At 41.0% G+C, this 17351-nt stretch overlaps 1 protein-coding gene across 2 annotated transcripts in view; it reads right to left on the reverse strand.

Moving 5' to 3' along the window:
• LOC6504703 overlaps positions 1-17351 on the reverse strand; it is a 68387-nt gene that overhangs the window by 27738 nt on the left and 23298 nt on the right. For both annotated transcript variants that reach the window (XM_032453193.2, XM_001966329.4), the window contains one exon: positions 3885-3940. The gene's annotated coding sequence lies outside the window, so the exon portion shown is untranslated. The remainder of the gene's footprint in view (positions 1-3884; positions 3941-17351) is intronic.

Consider the following 17351-nt stretch of genomic DNA (forward strand, 5'->3'; position numbering starts at 1 on the left):
AATGGAGAGTGGCGGACAGGGACGGGTATTGGATTTCATCATTTGTTAGTGGCAGGCCATTGATTTGGAAGGGAAAAGCAGAGGAAAAGCGGGGGAAATGCAGGGGAAAAGCAGAGGAAAAGCAAAGCAAGGAAAAAACAAAGAAACTTGCAAAAACAGAACCAGAAGCTTGTCATTCATTAGGATGGCGTGTCATTCATTTCAGCCTTGCTCCAAGCTCTCGCCCCTCTTGCCACACCGCCACTGCACTTGGCTTACTCCTCCCTCCCCCACCCCTCTCGATACAGTCACTGCACCCAGACCCCCCCTTTTTCAGACAGTATAAAAGGGGGGGTTCTCTGGCGGCGACAAAATGACAACAAATACGAAACGACGGAAGCAACGCGACTTGGATGTCATCGGGTTTCAAGCCAATTTGTTTTTCTTCACTTAAGGCCAAGGCGCTGGACAGACAGAGAGAGAGAGAGAGGGGCTACAACAGAAAGAGAGAGGCATATAGAGGGAGAAAGAGAAGGGTAGATGGGGAAAGGGGGTGTCTGTCTATATGTCAGGGAAATTATCAAGAAATCGAAAGACAAACGTGGGAAGCTATAGCTTGGAGAAGGGCAAGCTTTGTCTGGGAATTTTTTTTAATTTTAATTTTTAATTTAAATTTCAATTTTAATTATAGTTTTTAATTTATGAATTCTAGTTTTAATTTTAATTTTAAATATTTAATTAGAAATAAAATAATGTTGCTTCAAATTCCTTTCATTTTTAAAGCAACTGAGGCCTAAAGAAGTCCCTCATTTCAAGACACTCTCCTCCTCTAGCTTCTTGCCACATTTTGTGGAAAGTGGGAGAAAATGTTAATGATGAAAATCAAAATCAAAATACAAATAAAAATGAAAGTTTCAATTACAAATTATCTCAGACTGGGTCGTCGTTCGAATTTTTTGTTTCAAAAGCCCAGGGAGTGAGGCAAGCTAGTGGGGCAGGGGCATGTACAGTGGCTGACAAAGCTGGCGAGACATTTAATTACTGGTTTTTCCACGGCCTGACTTTGAAGGTGAATGCCTGGAAATGAACACTTCAGTCGATTGGAAACGCATTTTCGAAATCAAGTGGAGCACTTTGGGTTGAAAGTTATGGGACTGGACGGGGAGAGTTGGGAAATTTCCAAAATGGAGGGGGAGTTATAGAGTAGATCCAGATCTACTACGAGACCAGATTATCCACTACTATCTACTACTATCCAGACTATCCACTACGAGACACTGGGCAGCGCATAACTCCGACAGTTTCTATCCGATCCAAGAGAGGAGTACCTTTATCGATTCTGTTATCGATTTCCCATCGAATTCCATCAAAATCTGACAAGGACATATTTTTTAGTTTTTTTTTCAAAATTTTCCCAAGGGTACCCCCAAGGAGTTTCCCCATATCAGACCTTGAAATGTCCATAAATTTCGCAATTTTTATCCAATCTTTGAAAAGTATACCTTAATCGATTTGTGGGTCGATTTCCAGTAATTCCACATTAAAATCTCAGAAAAAAATATTTTTTAAATTTTTTTCAAAATTTTCCTAAGGGTACCCCTTCAAAATGAGGAGTTTCCGAATATGGCCCACTTTGAAGGCTATATCTCGGCCAATTCTAATCAGATCCTCGAGAGGAATACCTTAATCGATTTGTATATCGATTTCGTATCGATTCTCATCAAAATCTGATAACCGAAAATTTTTTGAATTTTTTTCATATTTTTCTGATGGAACCCCTTACAGTTGTGGGTTTTCGTAAATGAACCCTTTGAATGTCTATATCTCTGGCATTTCTCATCCGATCTTTAAGAGGATTACATTTATCGATTTGTATATCGATTCACCATTAATCTACATTAAAATCCTGAGACGACATAATTTTTAAAATTTTTTCATATTTTTCTAGGGGAACCCCTTGGAAAATGCAGCTTACCCCTATATGACACTTATAAATTTCTATATCTTTCCCATTTTTTATCAGATTTTCAAGCGGAATCGACTTTAATCGATTTGTATATCGATTTAGAATAATTTCCCATCAAAATCTGAGAACAAAGTATTTTTCAGATTTTTTCTAAATTTTTCAAGGGGTACCCCTTCAAAATGAGGAGTTTCCCCATTTGAGCCCTTGGAAAGTCCATAACTTGAACAATTTTCATCCGATCCTTGAGAGGAATACCTTAATCGATTTGTTTATCGATTTCCAGTAATTCCTCATTAAAATCTAAAATAAAAATATTTTTGATAATTTTTTTAAAATTTCATGATGTACCCCTTAAAAATCTAAAAATTTCCCCATATGAGTCCTTGGAAAGTCCATAACTTGAACAATTTCTATCCGATCTATAAGAGGAATACCTCAATCGTTTTGTATATCGATTCTCGATAACTTCTCATCAAAATCCTGAATCGAAATATTTTTTAGACTCTCCCTTCAAGGCAGCCCCCATGTAGGGCCTTGGTCAGCTTGGCCAATTGAAAGTGTTTCGGAAAAAAAAAGAGTGTGGCGGAAAGGCACGAGTTGGCAGCTTGAGCTTCTTGGCCAAAAAAGCAGTCGGCAATTAGCCCGCCAGTCTGGCCAAACAAAGGCCGGGCCGGCAATTTGTTCAACTCATTGTGGGAATCAATATCAATCGGCGGCATTTGGCGGCAGACTGAGACTGCTAGTCAGTGGGTCCAAGGCCGTCCAAGGCAGCCACAAAGCCATAAGTAAGTAAAAAATAACTAAGAAATAAATAAAAAAAAATAAAGAAAACTAAATAAAAACTAAATAAGAAGCAGTATAAAGAGCAGCTGAGAAGCTAAGAAGCTTAGCAGCAGTTTGTTGACATTTTAGGTGGCCCTGTCTTGGATGACTTTTAAAAGATATTGTATCGATGTCTGTTAGTTATATCTCTAGCTATATCTCTAGCTATATCTCTTACTATATCTTTAGATATATCTCTGACTATATCTCTAGTTATATCTCCATCTGTTAGAGACATTTCGCAACCAATATTTGCCCTGAATGAGACACTAAAGTGAATTATTAGTTGTGCCAATAATTGCACAGTTTGCCTCGCTTCGCTTTGCCTTCGAAGCTGCCCCATTCCGTTGCACATTCCACCAGTCCACTACCACCACTATGATGACAGCTTGTGACAATATTTGGTCAGAGGGTTAGGGAGTGTCTAGTGGGAGATGGGAGATGGGAGGTCTGGTCTGGGTGATTGGAAAACATGTTTCCGGGTTGGCCAGTAGCTCCATTAGCAATTAGTGATAGGAAAGTGGCATCTAATGGCTTCGAAATAGAACTTTTAACTCTTAACTTTCAATAGAATAAGTTAGTGGAATATTAGAATAGAGGAAGTAGTCTCTCAACTCTTTTGCTTAAAAATTCATAAGCCTATTAGCTTTAAAAGCTTTTAAAATTTAATAAACTCTTTAAAAAGTTTCGAAATCCAAGTTATTGAGACATAAATTGGTTGAATGAAGGCCTGATTGATTGATTGATTGAATGATTACTTGATTGATTGAATGATTAGAGCTGTAAGGGGTCTTAATAGCATCATTCTGGCCATCCAACTGATAGATTTCCAATCAATTGTGCCTTCTGACCAGCTGCCCAGCTAGATAGTTACCCCCCCTAATCCCTAGTGCGGTTTAGGCAACAAAATCTCGTTGCATGCCCCATGAAAGAGCTCCTCCATCCACCCATCCACCCCCTATTTGCATTTATTTCGATTTCTAGATGGGACAGTTAAGGGGGTAGTCTCTTTCATTTTCTCCATTTAATACCCCCGCAGCTGTTGGCTGAAAAGCAATCTAGTGCTAGATCTAGGGTTAGATGGCAACCCCCCTTTAAAGTTACACTTCTCACTCACCATTTAAACTGCCGACACATGTGGACACTGAGGACTGAACTCCTCTTGGCTGGCTTCTGAAATGAAAAATATGGAAATTCTAGAGTTATTTTACAGATATATGTATATGGCATCCCCCCTTAGTCTCTTAGAAGACTAGTCACGTGCCAAGTTGCCACTAAACTGTGGCTAGTACCACCTACAGTTCCTGAGAAAAAAAAAATCTAAAACTTCAACTCATTATTTAATATTTTTTTGTATTTTTTTTTTTTTTTTTTGAGGAAGGGGGGCTCTGGTTCATGACCCAGAAAAAATAAAACAGAGAAAGAAAAGTATCTTGTAGCTGGAAATGTGTACGTGCGGTCATCTGTCATGATTCTCAGTTCCTCTCGCTGTCATGGCCTACAAAATGCTGAAATATGAAGGGGGGGGTTTACATCTAATGGGACTCCCTCTTCTCTCTTCAGTTACCTTCAGCTACCCCCCCTTTTTTTGTGTGCTTTTGGACAGAAAGTGGACCTGTGGTGCGTGAGCTTCGCTTAAATGTCAATTATTTCACGCTTATTGGACTCTTGATGGCCTCTGAGAAAGCAGCGCGACTCTACTTCTATATATAGAGTACCAGACCAGGCACTCTTCCAACTTCCACGACTCCAAAAAAAGCAAGAGTTATGGTCCGTGGTAGCCTTTTTATGGCATTTTAATGCCCGCTTTATGGGCGTGTGTGACGGAGAAAGAGAGATGGCGGAGAGACCAAGAAGACTGTCTTCTGTCTTCCGTCTAGACTTTAGATTTCAAATCAAGATCAAGTGGGTCAGTCAGTCAGTCAGTCAGTCAGTCAGTCGATCGAAGTCGAAGCTCAGACGTGAGAATATTTCACTTTTCAGAAAGAGAAAGAAACTAAATCTTCAAAGAGTCTTAAGAAGAATTCTTCCAATATATCCCAAGACTAGAAATCTAACTAACCTCTCACTAAAATCTAAAAAAAACCCTAATGTGGGAATATCTTTCTTCTTAAAACCTTGCTTTCTCTCTCCACTTTTTTTTCTCTCAGTCTTTTTTACAGACTCCCCCCCTAATCTTAATTAAAGGAAATGCCATAAAATCTATAAAACTAAATAGTTTATCTGAAAAAATAACCCAAACTTTAACCAATTTCCCTCTAACATTTCCCTCACTTTGCAATAAAAATGGGGGGAAAGGGAGTCAGTCTTCGGGAGTCTCCAAGAGTCTTCTCCTCCTCAGAGTCTCCTCTATGGAGTCTCCTCCTCCTCTGGAGTCTTAGCTAAGCGGGTCTTAAACTTTGTTCCGCCAACGTAACGACATTTTGTACGACCCCATTTCCCCAAGTCGTAATAATTTCATGAAAAACGCAGCACAGCCACCCCTCACTTCCCACCGACGACTGCAGTTTTTTGGTCAAAAGGAGGATGAGTTTTTCTTTTTTTTTTTTCTTTATATATATATATTTTTTTTGCTTTTTTGGTGGCTCGGTAATGTGCCAGTAAAAGGTATTTTAACGCTGGAATGCCTCCTTACCAAATACAGACTCCCCCCCCTTTTTCCGAGGGGGAGCTGCTTCGGCTGCTTTGTCATGAAAAATAACTTTGCTTCGTTGAAATGACAGTCACGATTTTACTTTTTTTTTTCTCCCTTTTTCTTCTGGGCAGTAGTAGTATGTATCTTCATCCCCAGACTCACTCCCCTTCTTTTTAAACCCCCCCCCTTTTTTTCAGACAGTGTAACAGACTAAATGAAAGATGATGAATTTATTAAATTCCCATGTCTATTTTGGGGGGAAATAAAAGGGGTAATGTTGTCTGGTAACCAATTTTTATCTTCAAAAAGATGTGTTATTTAATATGAGGATGTAATTTCCATTAAATCCTGAGATTTTCATCCAAATTCTTCGAGCAATTTGGCAAATAAATGCAATTATTTAATTTCAGATACCAGGGAGAGTAGTAACCCCCCTACTATACCCCCTAGAACAAAGAAATATCACCCAAAGATTGACAAACTTTACATATATTTATGTATTTATGTTCCTTGCTTCTCAAAAGAACACAAAGCATGAAAAACTTTCTTCCGTTTCCCAAAAAAAAAAAAAAAATAAAACATTCTTTTCAAAGAACTTTGCAGAGACTGGGAGGGAGGGAGGTTGGAGGTCTAGGAGGAGGCCCCTTTGGCAACTGGATACCTGAAAAAGGAACTAAGGAATCGCTTGGTAAACTGCGGCGGCTAATAAAGAATGTAAATGGAACAAATTGCTTGGCCGAAAGGTGAAATTTCATAAATTTTCCGCGGGCTCTCTTGAAGCACGTGAAGAAAAACTCAACATCCAAACCGAAAAAAAAAAACAAAAAACAAAACAAAAGTTTTTTGGACAAAACAATCGTAAAAATTGCGCTGTGTCATTAATCTGAAGAACCGGTCCAATCTGCGCTCGAGGCTCTTCAATTTTCTTGCCCACCTTTCTATTTCTACAACCTGACCGGAGCAGAGCCCCCCTTAAAAAAAGGAAAAAAAATATATATATATATGTATTTTTTCCGCCCACAAGTGTTTTTGTTATAAAAGCGTTTAGCGCTAATTGTTTGACGCTATTTTCTTCTTAAAGAAGTGGGGAATACTCTTTCTAATCATATTTTATTATAATTATAATATCATTTAGGGATTACTGCAGTTCAGACTTCAAAACAAAAAGATATTTATTTTCAAAACTTATTTATTGACTGAAATACAAGAGTTCTCTAAAGTTTTCTATAAAAAAAACCCTTTTTTTTTACTTAAGAGTTTCTTTTTTTAGAGGATTTTTGTTAATATTTTACTTTTATATATATATATAAGTTTATAATATATATAAGTTTACTTTTAAATAGTTTTCTGTTTCAACTTTCAAGAATCTTGTATAAAAAGAGAGATATAATCGTATATTACTATCTAATATCGTAACATTTAGAGCCTTTTTCTTTAAAAATCTCTCAAAAATAGTTAAAATTTCTTCACCAAACTCTTCTATCAACTGAAGTACAAGAGTCCTGCAAGTTTCATTGATTTTTTTCCATAAAAAACCCCTTCCTCAAGCCCCTAAACTTTATGGCACTTCCTAATTCCATTTTTTTTTTTGTTTTTATGAATCGTAAAATAAGTCTTCCAATCGAAATCGAAGTTGAGAAACCCCTCTAGCGATGACGGCTGCTGTGAAATGTTTTTTAATGACCCCAAAAAAAAAAAAAAAAATATTAAAACAAAGGTTAGACCCCCCCTTCCACACCTGAAAATAATTTGAATGCCATTCGTGGAGGAGGGGGGCCCTGCTGTGTTTATGGTCAGATATAAATTTTTCTCTCCCCTTTGAAAGGAAGGCCAGTCTTATGACACTTTTCATTGGCCTGCCCCCTTTAAGGGGTTCTTTTAATGAAAAATTAAATTAATGAACGCACATTTGTGGGGCTACCCCCTCTCTCATTTTTTGGCTCAAAGTTTCCTGGCTGGCAAATTAATTTGGCAATTGCAATAAAACTTTTGGCAGCAGATTTGGGCCATTATTCTTGGCTGCAGATCGTCCTTGAGGGGAGTAGGGGGTAGTCTGGTTAGCATGTCCTTCTTATAACCAAAGCCATTAAATAAATTAGTCAAATTGCCGTTGTAGGAAACTTTTGTGCTGTAACAGTTATCCAGGATGTTGCAGGACTCTCAGGCTCCAGGACTCTTCATGTCCTTGGAGAAAAAAAAAAAAAAAAACGAAAAAGGTGTAGCCGGAAAAAAGGTAACCTAATCCCCATCTAATTGGCTGCCAAGATCCTATTTCGCAGTTGAGAAACTTTTCAGAAGGTCCTGTAAGCCATAGAGAGAGAAGGGGAGAATGTCCTTGGAAGGCAGATTGAAGGCCATAAATCGCAGCTGATTTCATGGCATAATTCCAAGGACCTTCTGCCGTGCAATGAGCAATAATTGCACTCTGACACGACCCCCTGTGACTCGTCCTGTGTTTCGTCCTGTGACTTGTCCTGTGTTTCGTCCTGTGACTCGTCCTGTGTGCCTGCTGTCCTCCAGCCTTTTGTTCTCTCAAATCAACCCTGAAAGGACAATGGTCCCTGTTCTCTAGTCCCTGTTCTCTGCCTGCCTGGGAGGACACTCTCTAATAAATCCTTGTCACAATATCCTTTTGTTTCGCCATCTTTTTTCACTTGAGAGTGCAGGACTGCCATCCTTTTTTGGGAATTTCCAGTGCAATAATTCAAAACACATTCGTTGACGGACAGACAAGGATGCAGGACGAGTGAGTGAGTGAGTGAGAGAGATGGCTAGTCTGGGCCTATGATTAAGGTCCTGTCGGCACGCAGATACCAGCCATATGCTTCATTATCCTTTGATTTTTTTGGACATTCTGCTAAGGGGATTCATCAAAATTAGCAAGAAAGAGATGGACAGAGAGGGAGAAAGAGATAGAGAGGAAGAAGAGCTTAATTATGAGAATTATAACCTCAAAAAAGGCACAACTTTCAGACTTAACCTCAAAAGAGACATCATTTAGGGAATTTTTTGAAGAAGGAATGATTAAAAAGAATGCGAGATCCTTGAAAGAAACAGAGGGGGATAGGGGAGTAAAAGAGATAGCTAGAGGGGGAGATAGAATCACATTTTTGTCAAAAAAAAAAACAACAATTTCTGAATAATTCTAGAAATGCAATTGCATAATAGAAGCTTCAAAGCTCACAAAAGATAGAGAAAGAGAGGGGTATATGCTAGAGAGAAAGAGAGGGATAAATACCAGTGAGAAAGAGACAAGATGTCACATTTCAGTTGTCTTTCAAGAGACAGTGGCAGGAAAGGAGGCCCTCCTTTTAGGATTATTATTATTATTATTATTATTTTTTTTTTTTTTTTTTTTTTTTTTTTTTGTATAGTATACTACTACTGCGTGAGACTGTGAGTATGAGTTCCCCCCCTTAAGCATATAGTACACTCCTTGTGCTTAATTCCATTTTCATTTTCATTTTCAGACAAACTCAAGGATGTGGAGGAGGAGAAGGAGGCTCTTTAGTCTTTTCTCTGCCTCTGGGAAATGGGTCAAATTGAATTTAATTGGCAGGAAAATGGGTAGGTTCTAGGGGGTGGAACCACTGAGGTGAATCAATAAAAGAGAAAAAAGCAAAAAAGAAAAAAAAAATGCAAAATAATTCGATAAGAGGTAACTGCATCAGAAGAGTCTATCTCGGGCAGGAAGTCAGTTTCCCTTAGAAATATTTATGCATAAATAGGATATAGAAGTCCTTGCTAGTCACCCCCTACTCCCTTTTCTTAAATCTTAAACACTTTTGAACCTGAAACCCCTTTTATTTTTAAATTAAATTGATTTTTTTCACCATCCCCCGCCTCCAAGGGCCACCCCTTCAGTTCTAACACATAATTTTGAGTCATTTTCAAGCCCATTGACAGTGGGACACCCCCTTCCATGCACTCTGAGATCTGTAAACTGGCGCCCTAGCCCTAGGATCGTAAATCACATCGAGGTGTGAAATTATAAATAGTTTCTTCATCTGACATTTAAATGCGTGGATGAGTGAGTGAGTGAGTGAGTGAGTGAGTGAGTGAGGGCACCCCCTCCATTTTTATTTATGACAGGGCCTAGCCTTCTGAGGAACACAAATAAACGTGCTTATGGCTTATGGCTTATGGCTTTATGGAGTGGGTGGAGACTCTTCTGACTCTTTCCACTCCCAGGCCCCGACAGACACCTGGAGGCTGTATCTTTTTATCCATCAGATACGCGAGCGAGCGAGCGAGTGAGTCACAAGTGCCTGCCACTTCCGGCTAAAAGCGGGTTCAAAAAACTACAAGATACAAGATACAAGATACACTGAGAGATCTAAGCTTTAATTTCTTTCATCTGCCGGTTAGTGACTCTTTGAACTTGAGGTCTAGGCTGCCAGCTTCTTGGCTCTTCTGTCTTTTGGAAGATCAGTCTTCTAGCAGTCTTCTGGCAATCTTCCAGCTCTCTTCTCTCCCTCTCCTTCACTGCCTTTTAGGCCCAAGATACAGCATCAGTATTTACTTTTAAAGACTTCAATTATTTTTCTATTATTTTTGTATTTTCTTTCCGTTTCTTTGCCTGAATTCTTGGCAATTCTTCAGAGCCCAGTCTTCAGAGACCCCCTCGGATGATGTCATCCCCAGAACTAATCCCACACAGAGCCCCTGGCTTATCAATCATTCATTTATTCATCAAGCACTCAAGAGTGATTGCCTTTTTGTTTATAATTGAGCTCCGAGTTAACGCAATTAGCAAAAAAATATAAAAAAATATAAAAAATATGAATAAAAAACTCCACAGAGAGAACTATATATAGAGTCTGGCAAGTGGCAGTCCTCCACCGATCTCCGATCTCCGATCTGAAGGCCCAGTCTAGCGGAAAGCCAGCAAACTAACCATGAAAACCATCAGATATCAGACCGCCCACTTCCGGATCGTTTATGAACACATATTATATATTCGGGGAGATGTGCTCATCGGATCATCATAATCGTCATTATCTGGCCTGGCCCGGGTATGGCCATCGGTCGCGGCCAAAATAATTGCTGAGCGGACATTTCGCGGATGAGCGGAGACTTCCACGGCAATTAGAGAGGGGCGAGTGTACTGTATTGTACTGTAGTCTAGAGGGGGTTTACTTCTCAGAGATCATCTTAGAAACCCATAGACCTCACTTGATCCAAGTTCAGACTGGGGAGTACTTTATAAAGTAACTACTACCCATATACCTTCTAAGAAACCCATAGATCTGTCCAGGTCTAGGCTCTATCTTAGCTATAGGGACTGGGGAATACTCTAAAGAAGCTCTACCAACCATAGAACATCATAGACCATCATTGAGATCCATAGACTCCACTTGATCCAAGCCCTAACTCAACTCTTTAGAATCAGGAAGCTCTAATACCCATATACCTTCTTAGAAACCCATAGATCCCTCCACAACTAAGACTAAAGAACACTCTTTAGAGTTCCTACTACCCATAGATCATTTCAGAGACCCTTAGACCTCACTTGATCCAATCTCAATTGTAACTCTAAAGCCTGGAGAGGCTCTACTACCCACATACCGTCTTAGAAACCATTAGAACCCTCCAATCCTTAGCCCTATCTCACCTCCTCAGACTCAGGAAGACCCCCAAGAAGTCCTCCCACCCAAAGGGCACCTCCCATAACCCCATAGATCCATAGATCACCTCAGAAACCCACCAATCTCTCCAGAACCAGGCCTTAACCCAACTCCATAGCCCAAAAATCACTCCTTCCTACTATCCCACCACCCTTAGACCCTCTCAGAAAACCCCTAGACTCCCTCCTACTCGAACCCTAACACTCAAACTCTGTCCCCCCCGTCCCAGTAACCTTTCAGCCTTGTGACGTTCCCTGTAAAGTCATCTCCCCTCCTCCCCAGACACACAAAATCACAAAGTCTCATCAGAAATCTCAACATTTCTGTACCGGGTTTCTCCCCCGACAAAATCGCCAAAAAAAACAAAAAAAAAAATAAATCACACAGACTGCATCTTGTCCCGTTGGTCCTTTTCGTCCGGAGAGATGTCAGTGATCTTGGTGTCCATCATCTGCCTGGGACTGTCCCTGCTGCTGCTCCTGCTGGGCGCCGTCCTGGGACCCATTAGGCGTCTGCTCCAACTACCAGGCCGTGGGATGTTGGCCCGCGGAGGAGGAGGAGGAGGAGGAGGAGGAGGAGGAGGCACTACTGGTGGCAGCCACACGACTGGCAACCGACTGGCCTTGGTGCCCGCCCCCCTGCCGGAGCTATCGCGTCGTCCGTTCGATCCTTTGGAGCAGTCCTCATGGCACAAGTCGATACGGGAGCATATCCGTTATCTGGCCAGGTATGTCCATGTCCCGCCCGATCTGGACGAGGCGGGGATGCCCGAGGAGCTGCACCGGCACATGCAGGTCCTGGCCATGCTGCAGGATCTCTTCCGGGCGGGCCATCTCCGGCGCACAGCCACTCCCCTGCAGGATCATGATCAGTAGAGCCGAATAGATCCGATCCAAGCCGAGTATAGCCAGCTATCCAAAATTCCCAGTTACTGCCCACGACCACGCCCACATCCCTCCCACTTCCACTTCCACTCCTACTCCTACTCCTACTCCTACCACTCCATCTCAATCAGTCACTCTTTCCATTAAACTTGAGACCCTCTCATAGCTGTTCCTTGTTTCTGGGAGGTCCTTGGGGGTGTCCCTAATAGAGTTTTAATTGCCACGTGCCACATAGGAAGTGTTCGGGTAGGACCTGGCTCAGGAATGGTGGCCTATTAGGCACTTCCTACTTCCTGCTTCCGAGGACATTGCATGACGAGCGGACATTAAGTGCGTGGGAGGTACTGTTCGAGGGAGGTACTCCTGGATCTGTGTTGGGAACTGGATATACCCTGGTTTTTGGGGCTAAAGAGCTTGAAGGGTCAAGATTTAAGTATTTGGCGGACAGGCGGACAGACGGACAAGCGGACAAGGTGATATTTGTGATGGAAAGTAGTTTCTTCTCCAAGATTCCATTTGAAAGATGATCTACAGACAGAAGATTGAAGAAAAAGTAAAATAAAAGCTTTCAGGACTTGAAGAACTATGGATCTAAGCTTAAACACTTGGCGGACACGCGGACAAGCGGACAAGTAGGGCTATCTGTGATAGAAACTGTCTTATATTCTTCATTTTAACTAAAAAAATAAGCCATAGATTTCAAAAGACTATAATAATACCCCCTAAGACTAAAAACTTAAAGCCTTAGAGTAAAAAAAGAATAAATATTTGGCGGACAGACGGACACACGGACACTAAAATGCCTCCCAAACTGTAAACTAAACTGCAACCAAAGAACCCAAACCAAATATCCTCAACAAACAAAAGGGTATAGCTGGCACTTGCCCCCTTCCCAAAAAACACAGCAAACTCCCCGTTCAAGGACAGCCACGGACAGCAAGGACACGGATGGCTTAAAGAGAGATGGCGAGGGGGGATTGACATGTTACTGTTTGTCACACAAAATTAGCGTCGAGTGTCGAGTGTCGGCAACATCATTTATCAATGTATCAATTGCGAGGCGACAGGCGACAGAAGACAGGCGACAATAAAAACAAAGCTACTACCAGACAGGAACAGGGTGGTAGGAAGGTCTGTCTATCAAGGGGGTGTCCTAGCAAGGACGCTATACAAAAGGGGGAACAGCTCTGAGACACTCAGCACCGACAGACCAAGACGAGGGTTGACAATTGGACTTGAAATCAAAGTCGGAATCTCATGTTGACGTGGAATTATTCCGATTTCCTCTCAAGATTCTAGGTGAGTGAGGATAATTAGTGGATCTTGTGACAGGGCCAACTTAAGCTTTAGTTTTTAAATTAGTTAGGCTCTTAAAATAAAAATATATATATAATATATATATCATCATAAATCTGTCATAACCATGGCAGACTCTCAGTTCTCTGGCCTGACTGACATTTCAATGACATTTCAACACACTTTATTTCAGTTTGCTCTGCTATTTGTTCAGTTTTAAGTTTTAAATTTTTGTGTTCAAGTGGGGTTACCAGCCAGTCAGCCATCTCTTCTCTACAATCTGCGCCATCATCACCAACCATCACCATTATCTTCATCATCGTTTTTTGGGTTCACCCACATTGGAATGCAGTTTCGTTTCACGTTTTTTTGTTTTTTGTTTTATTTTTTTTAGCGTTCGACACGCTCAGAGTTTATTAAACAACTGTCCTTGGCTCATTGACTGACTGACTGACTGACTGACTGAAGAGGGAGTAGTGGAGGGCTTAGTGTTTGTATTTGACTTGAATCTCATCCAATATTTGGCCATTTAATTCGAAGGTCGCTAGTCTCTAGTCTCTAGTAGCTGGTAGCTTCTTGGCCCTCACTGACTCCCCCCAATTTGTCGCAATTTATAAATATATTTAATAGTTACCCCCTCTTAGGAAGGGAGGGTTGGTGTTCATTTGTTTGCTTTGCTTTGCCTTGCCACTCGACTGAGCTTTTTGAATCTGTTTAGCTGCCTAATTGCTTGGATTTCTCACTTTTCTTCACTTATCGATTAATATCGATAAATAAATTGTCTTTTTTTCTTATAATTCCTCTATTTCATAGCTTAAGTATGCTTGGAAAACCTATTTATTGATTTGATTGGTTAGTTATCTTTGTTTTTTTCATTTATCGATAATTAATCGATAATCCTCTGGCAGTTTCTTCATTACTTGTCGGTCCTATCAGTCAGCTAAACTTTAAGAAACCTATCTACTAACTAAATTGTTTAGTTCTTGTATTGTTTCTAATTTCTTCCTTGCCACAACTCTAATTCAATTTCACTTATCGATAAATAATCGATAACCCCTTAGTTCTAGCTTAAAAATTCCCGCTCTCAAGCCTAACTAAGCTTGGAAAACCCCTTTAGTTCCTAAGTGGTTGACCCCCCTTTTATTATTCACTTATCGATAGGCCATAACTCTAATTCAAGTTAATATATCGATAATTAATCGATTACTCCTTGGTTTTTGCTTAATAATTCCTCTTCCAAAGCCTCTCAAGCCTCTCTAGTCTCCTAATTGGACTTATTCTTCACTTATCGATAGACAATACCCGATCGATAACCCAATTGTCATCGAAATGTCGACAGACGCTGTACCATTCCCAACTAAATGGGAAACAAATCTCGTAAAACTCCACTTGACACTTGTCCCCCATTCCTCCTTCTCTATTTTTTTTGGTCCATCTGTTGTCTCTTTCTATGTGTCTGATGCCTTCTCTATCGGGCCTAAGCCCCCTGCTCCATCTGGTCCCAGTTCCCAGTCCCCAGTTCCCAGTTCCATGGTGCGTTTGACGTTTGCTGCTGACATGTCAGCAAAATTTTAACTGGCAATTTGCAGGAGAAGGAGGTCCTGTGCGCCCATTTAGTTCTCCCCCCCTTGCCCTACTCATCTTCTTGTTCTTTATCCTGGCACGTAGTGTGACCATAGACTGGAAAGGGGGGGGGGGGAAAACAGGAAACAGGACACAGAAACAGACGGACTGGGACTGGGACTGGGACTGAGACTGAGCCTCTTCTCCCTCGGCTGCTCCCTGGCAGTTGGAATCTTTTCGTGTCTTTCTGTCTGTCTCTAGGTTTATCCCCTTCTCTTCTCCCCCTTCCCCTCCTCTGTTGCATGCAACATGGCACAATATGTTGCCATGTCTGATGCCTGATGTCTGGGAGCTCTGCCTAAAAAAAAAACCTTCTTTTTTACCTTTTGTTTGCTGTCTCTTTCCCTGGGAACAGGTGCTATCTCTCTGTCTCTCTTTCACTTTCTCTGTCTATATCCCTTTGGTGTCGAAATAATTCGGGTTGTCACTTGTTTGGCTGCCACGCCCTACGCCCTCTTTGAAGGCACAAATTGCGGGTAATAGACGTAAAAGAGGGGGGTCTTCAGGTCTTCAATGATTTTTTTAGTCTTTTTTTTTAACAATTTGCTTTTAAAAAATGTATAACCTTTATATCCTTTACTTTCTGTTTTTTTTTAATAATTTGCTTTTTAAACATATATATCCTTCATATCCTTTATATCCTTTAATTTCTTTCCTCTCAAATTTAATTGAAAATATATATTTTTTTTTCTCTTTTTTTTGTGAATTTATGAGATCATCATCCTTGCGGCTCTCTCTTTTTTTTCTCTCTCCCTGAATTGATTTCAGGACCTTGCATTCGATAGATCCTTTCATAAATCATATGAATTTTTTGCTTTTTTTTTTTTTGTCCTTTTTTCCACTCCTGATTGATGGCCTTTGGAGAAACGGCAGAATGAATCGCTTAAATGTCACTTGCCACGCCCACATGGAGGACCACCCTCCTCCTCATCATCCTTTATCCTTACTCCCCTATCCCCCCTCCCTATCCCTTATCCCCATCATCATTTTGCCTTTGTTTGTTTGCTAATAGCTTGTTAGCCATTTCAAAAACAATTTTCTTACTTACACATTCCAGCAACAACAATAGGAGGCAAGGAGGCGGCGGGAGGTGGCAAGGAGGCAAGGGGGCCGGCAGGAGGTGGCAAGGAGGCAAGGGGGCCGGCAGGAGGCGGCAAATAAACAACAACATTAGACAGCAACATGTGTAGACCATAACTTCCAAGGGCCCGCCTGCCTGCCCGGCTGACTCTCTTGCTTCTCCCCTTCATGTCTCGGCATGTCCATGCATGCTCCTGCTTGTCCTGTCCCTTCATGTTTTTTTTTTTCCTGCTCTGTCATAATTCAAGGCACACACACACGAAGGAAAACAAAAAAAAAAAGGAGGGAAAAAAGGGACAAAAGAGGAACAAAAACAAGAACATACGAACCAAAAACAGGAAAAAAAAACAGAAGCTTTGTTAGAAGGAGAGAGGGAGAGGAGTAACAGCCAGGGGCGGTTGAAAAATAAGGGGGTGTGGCACATATTGACAGCTCCTGCCGTAAATCCAACAGGTAACAAGGACACAGGACCTCAGATTTAATCAAATTATTAGTTTCCAAGTGAGAATTTATAATTCCCAACTAATTACCGCTTATCCTTGACTTTCAAAGAGGGCGCTGCTGCATAATGTACGGCAGGGAAATTAAGAGAGAGCGGATGAGAGAGACTGAGAGAGAAAGAGAGCGGCCTGAGAGTGAAGAATGTCTCTCCCCTTTTGACTTTAATTTCTGGCAGCTTGTTGCTAATATATCATCTCTACCCCCTTCTCCTCTTCACCCCTTCTCCCTTTTACTTTTACTTTTATTTTTGTTTGTTTTTTGAGAGTCCTGGCTGAAAAAGGCAGGCTGTTACCATCTCCCCCAACCCCCCAATTCCCCCTCCCTTTGTTTTTTCAACAAAAACTTTGTCGCAAGTTTACTTTTGTCGCCTTTTTGTTTTCAACCCTTTTTGTTGTTGTTGTTGCATCCGGTGGTGGCAGGATACGTCCTTATATCCTTTCTACACTCCCTCTACCCCCCCTTGGCCATGTGTTAATGGCGAATTAAAATTCACTTAACAACCTTCCACTTTAGTTTCTAATTTGAAATTTCATTTCCACTCGACTCTGCCACACTGCCACTCTGCCACCCACTCGTTGCTGGCTTGTTTTTTTTTTATTCAAATTCGGGGCACAAAAAAAAGGATACTCGTTAAGAATTTATGAGTCGAGCCACAAAAGCCGCAGACACCGCTCATGCAATTTGCATCCTGTTGGTGTCCTTCCCCCCTAAAAAAACACAGATCCTGCTAGTCCTGGTAGTCCTGCCAGTCCAGGGGGCAAGTGAGTTCTGTCAATAATAAATAAGCTATGCGGTAGAGGTCCTTGAAAATAAAGAGACAGACCAAAGGATACCCTAGAGGAAGGGACAGATAGAGATATCCTATCTATAAAATATTTAAAAAAAAAAAAAAACAAAAATATTTTACTCTTAGTCCTGTCCCGCAGGAGTCCTCTCCC

The sequence above is a fragment of the Drosophila ananassae genome, chromosome XL (genome assembly GCF_017639315.1).
Source record: "Drosophila ananassae strain 14024-0371.13 chromosome XL, ASM1763931v2, whole genome shotgun sequence".
NCBI lineage: Eukaryota > Metazoa > Arthropoda > Insecta > Diptera > Drosophilidae > Drosophila > Drosophila ananassae.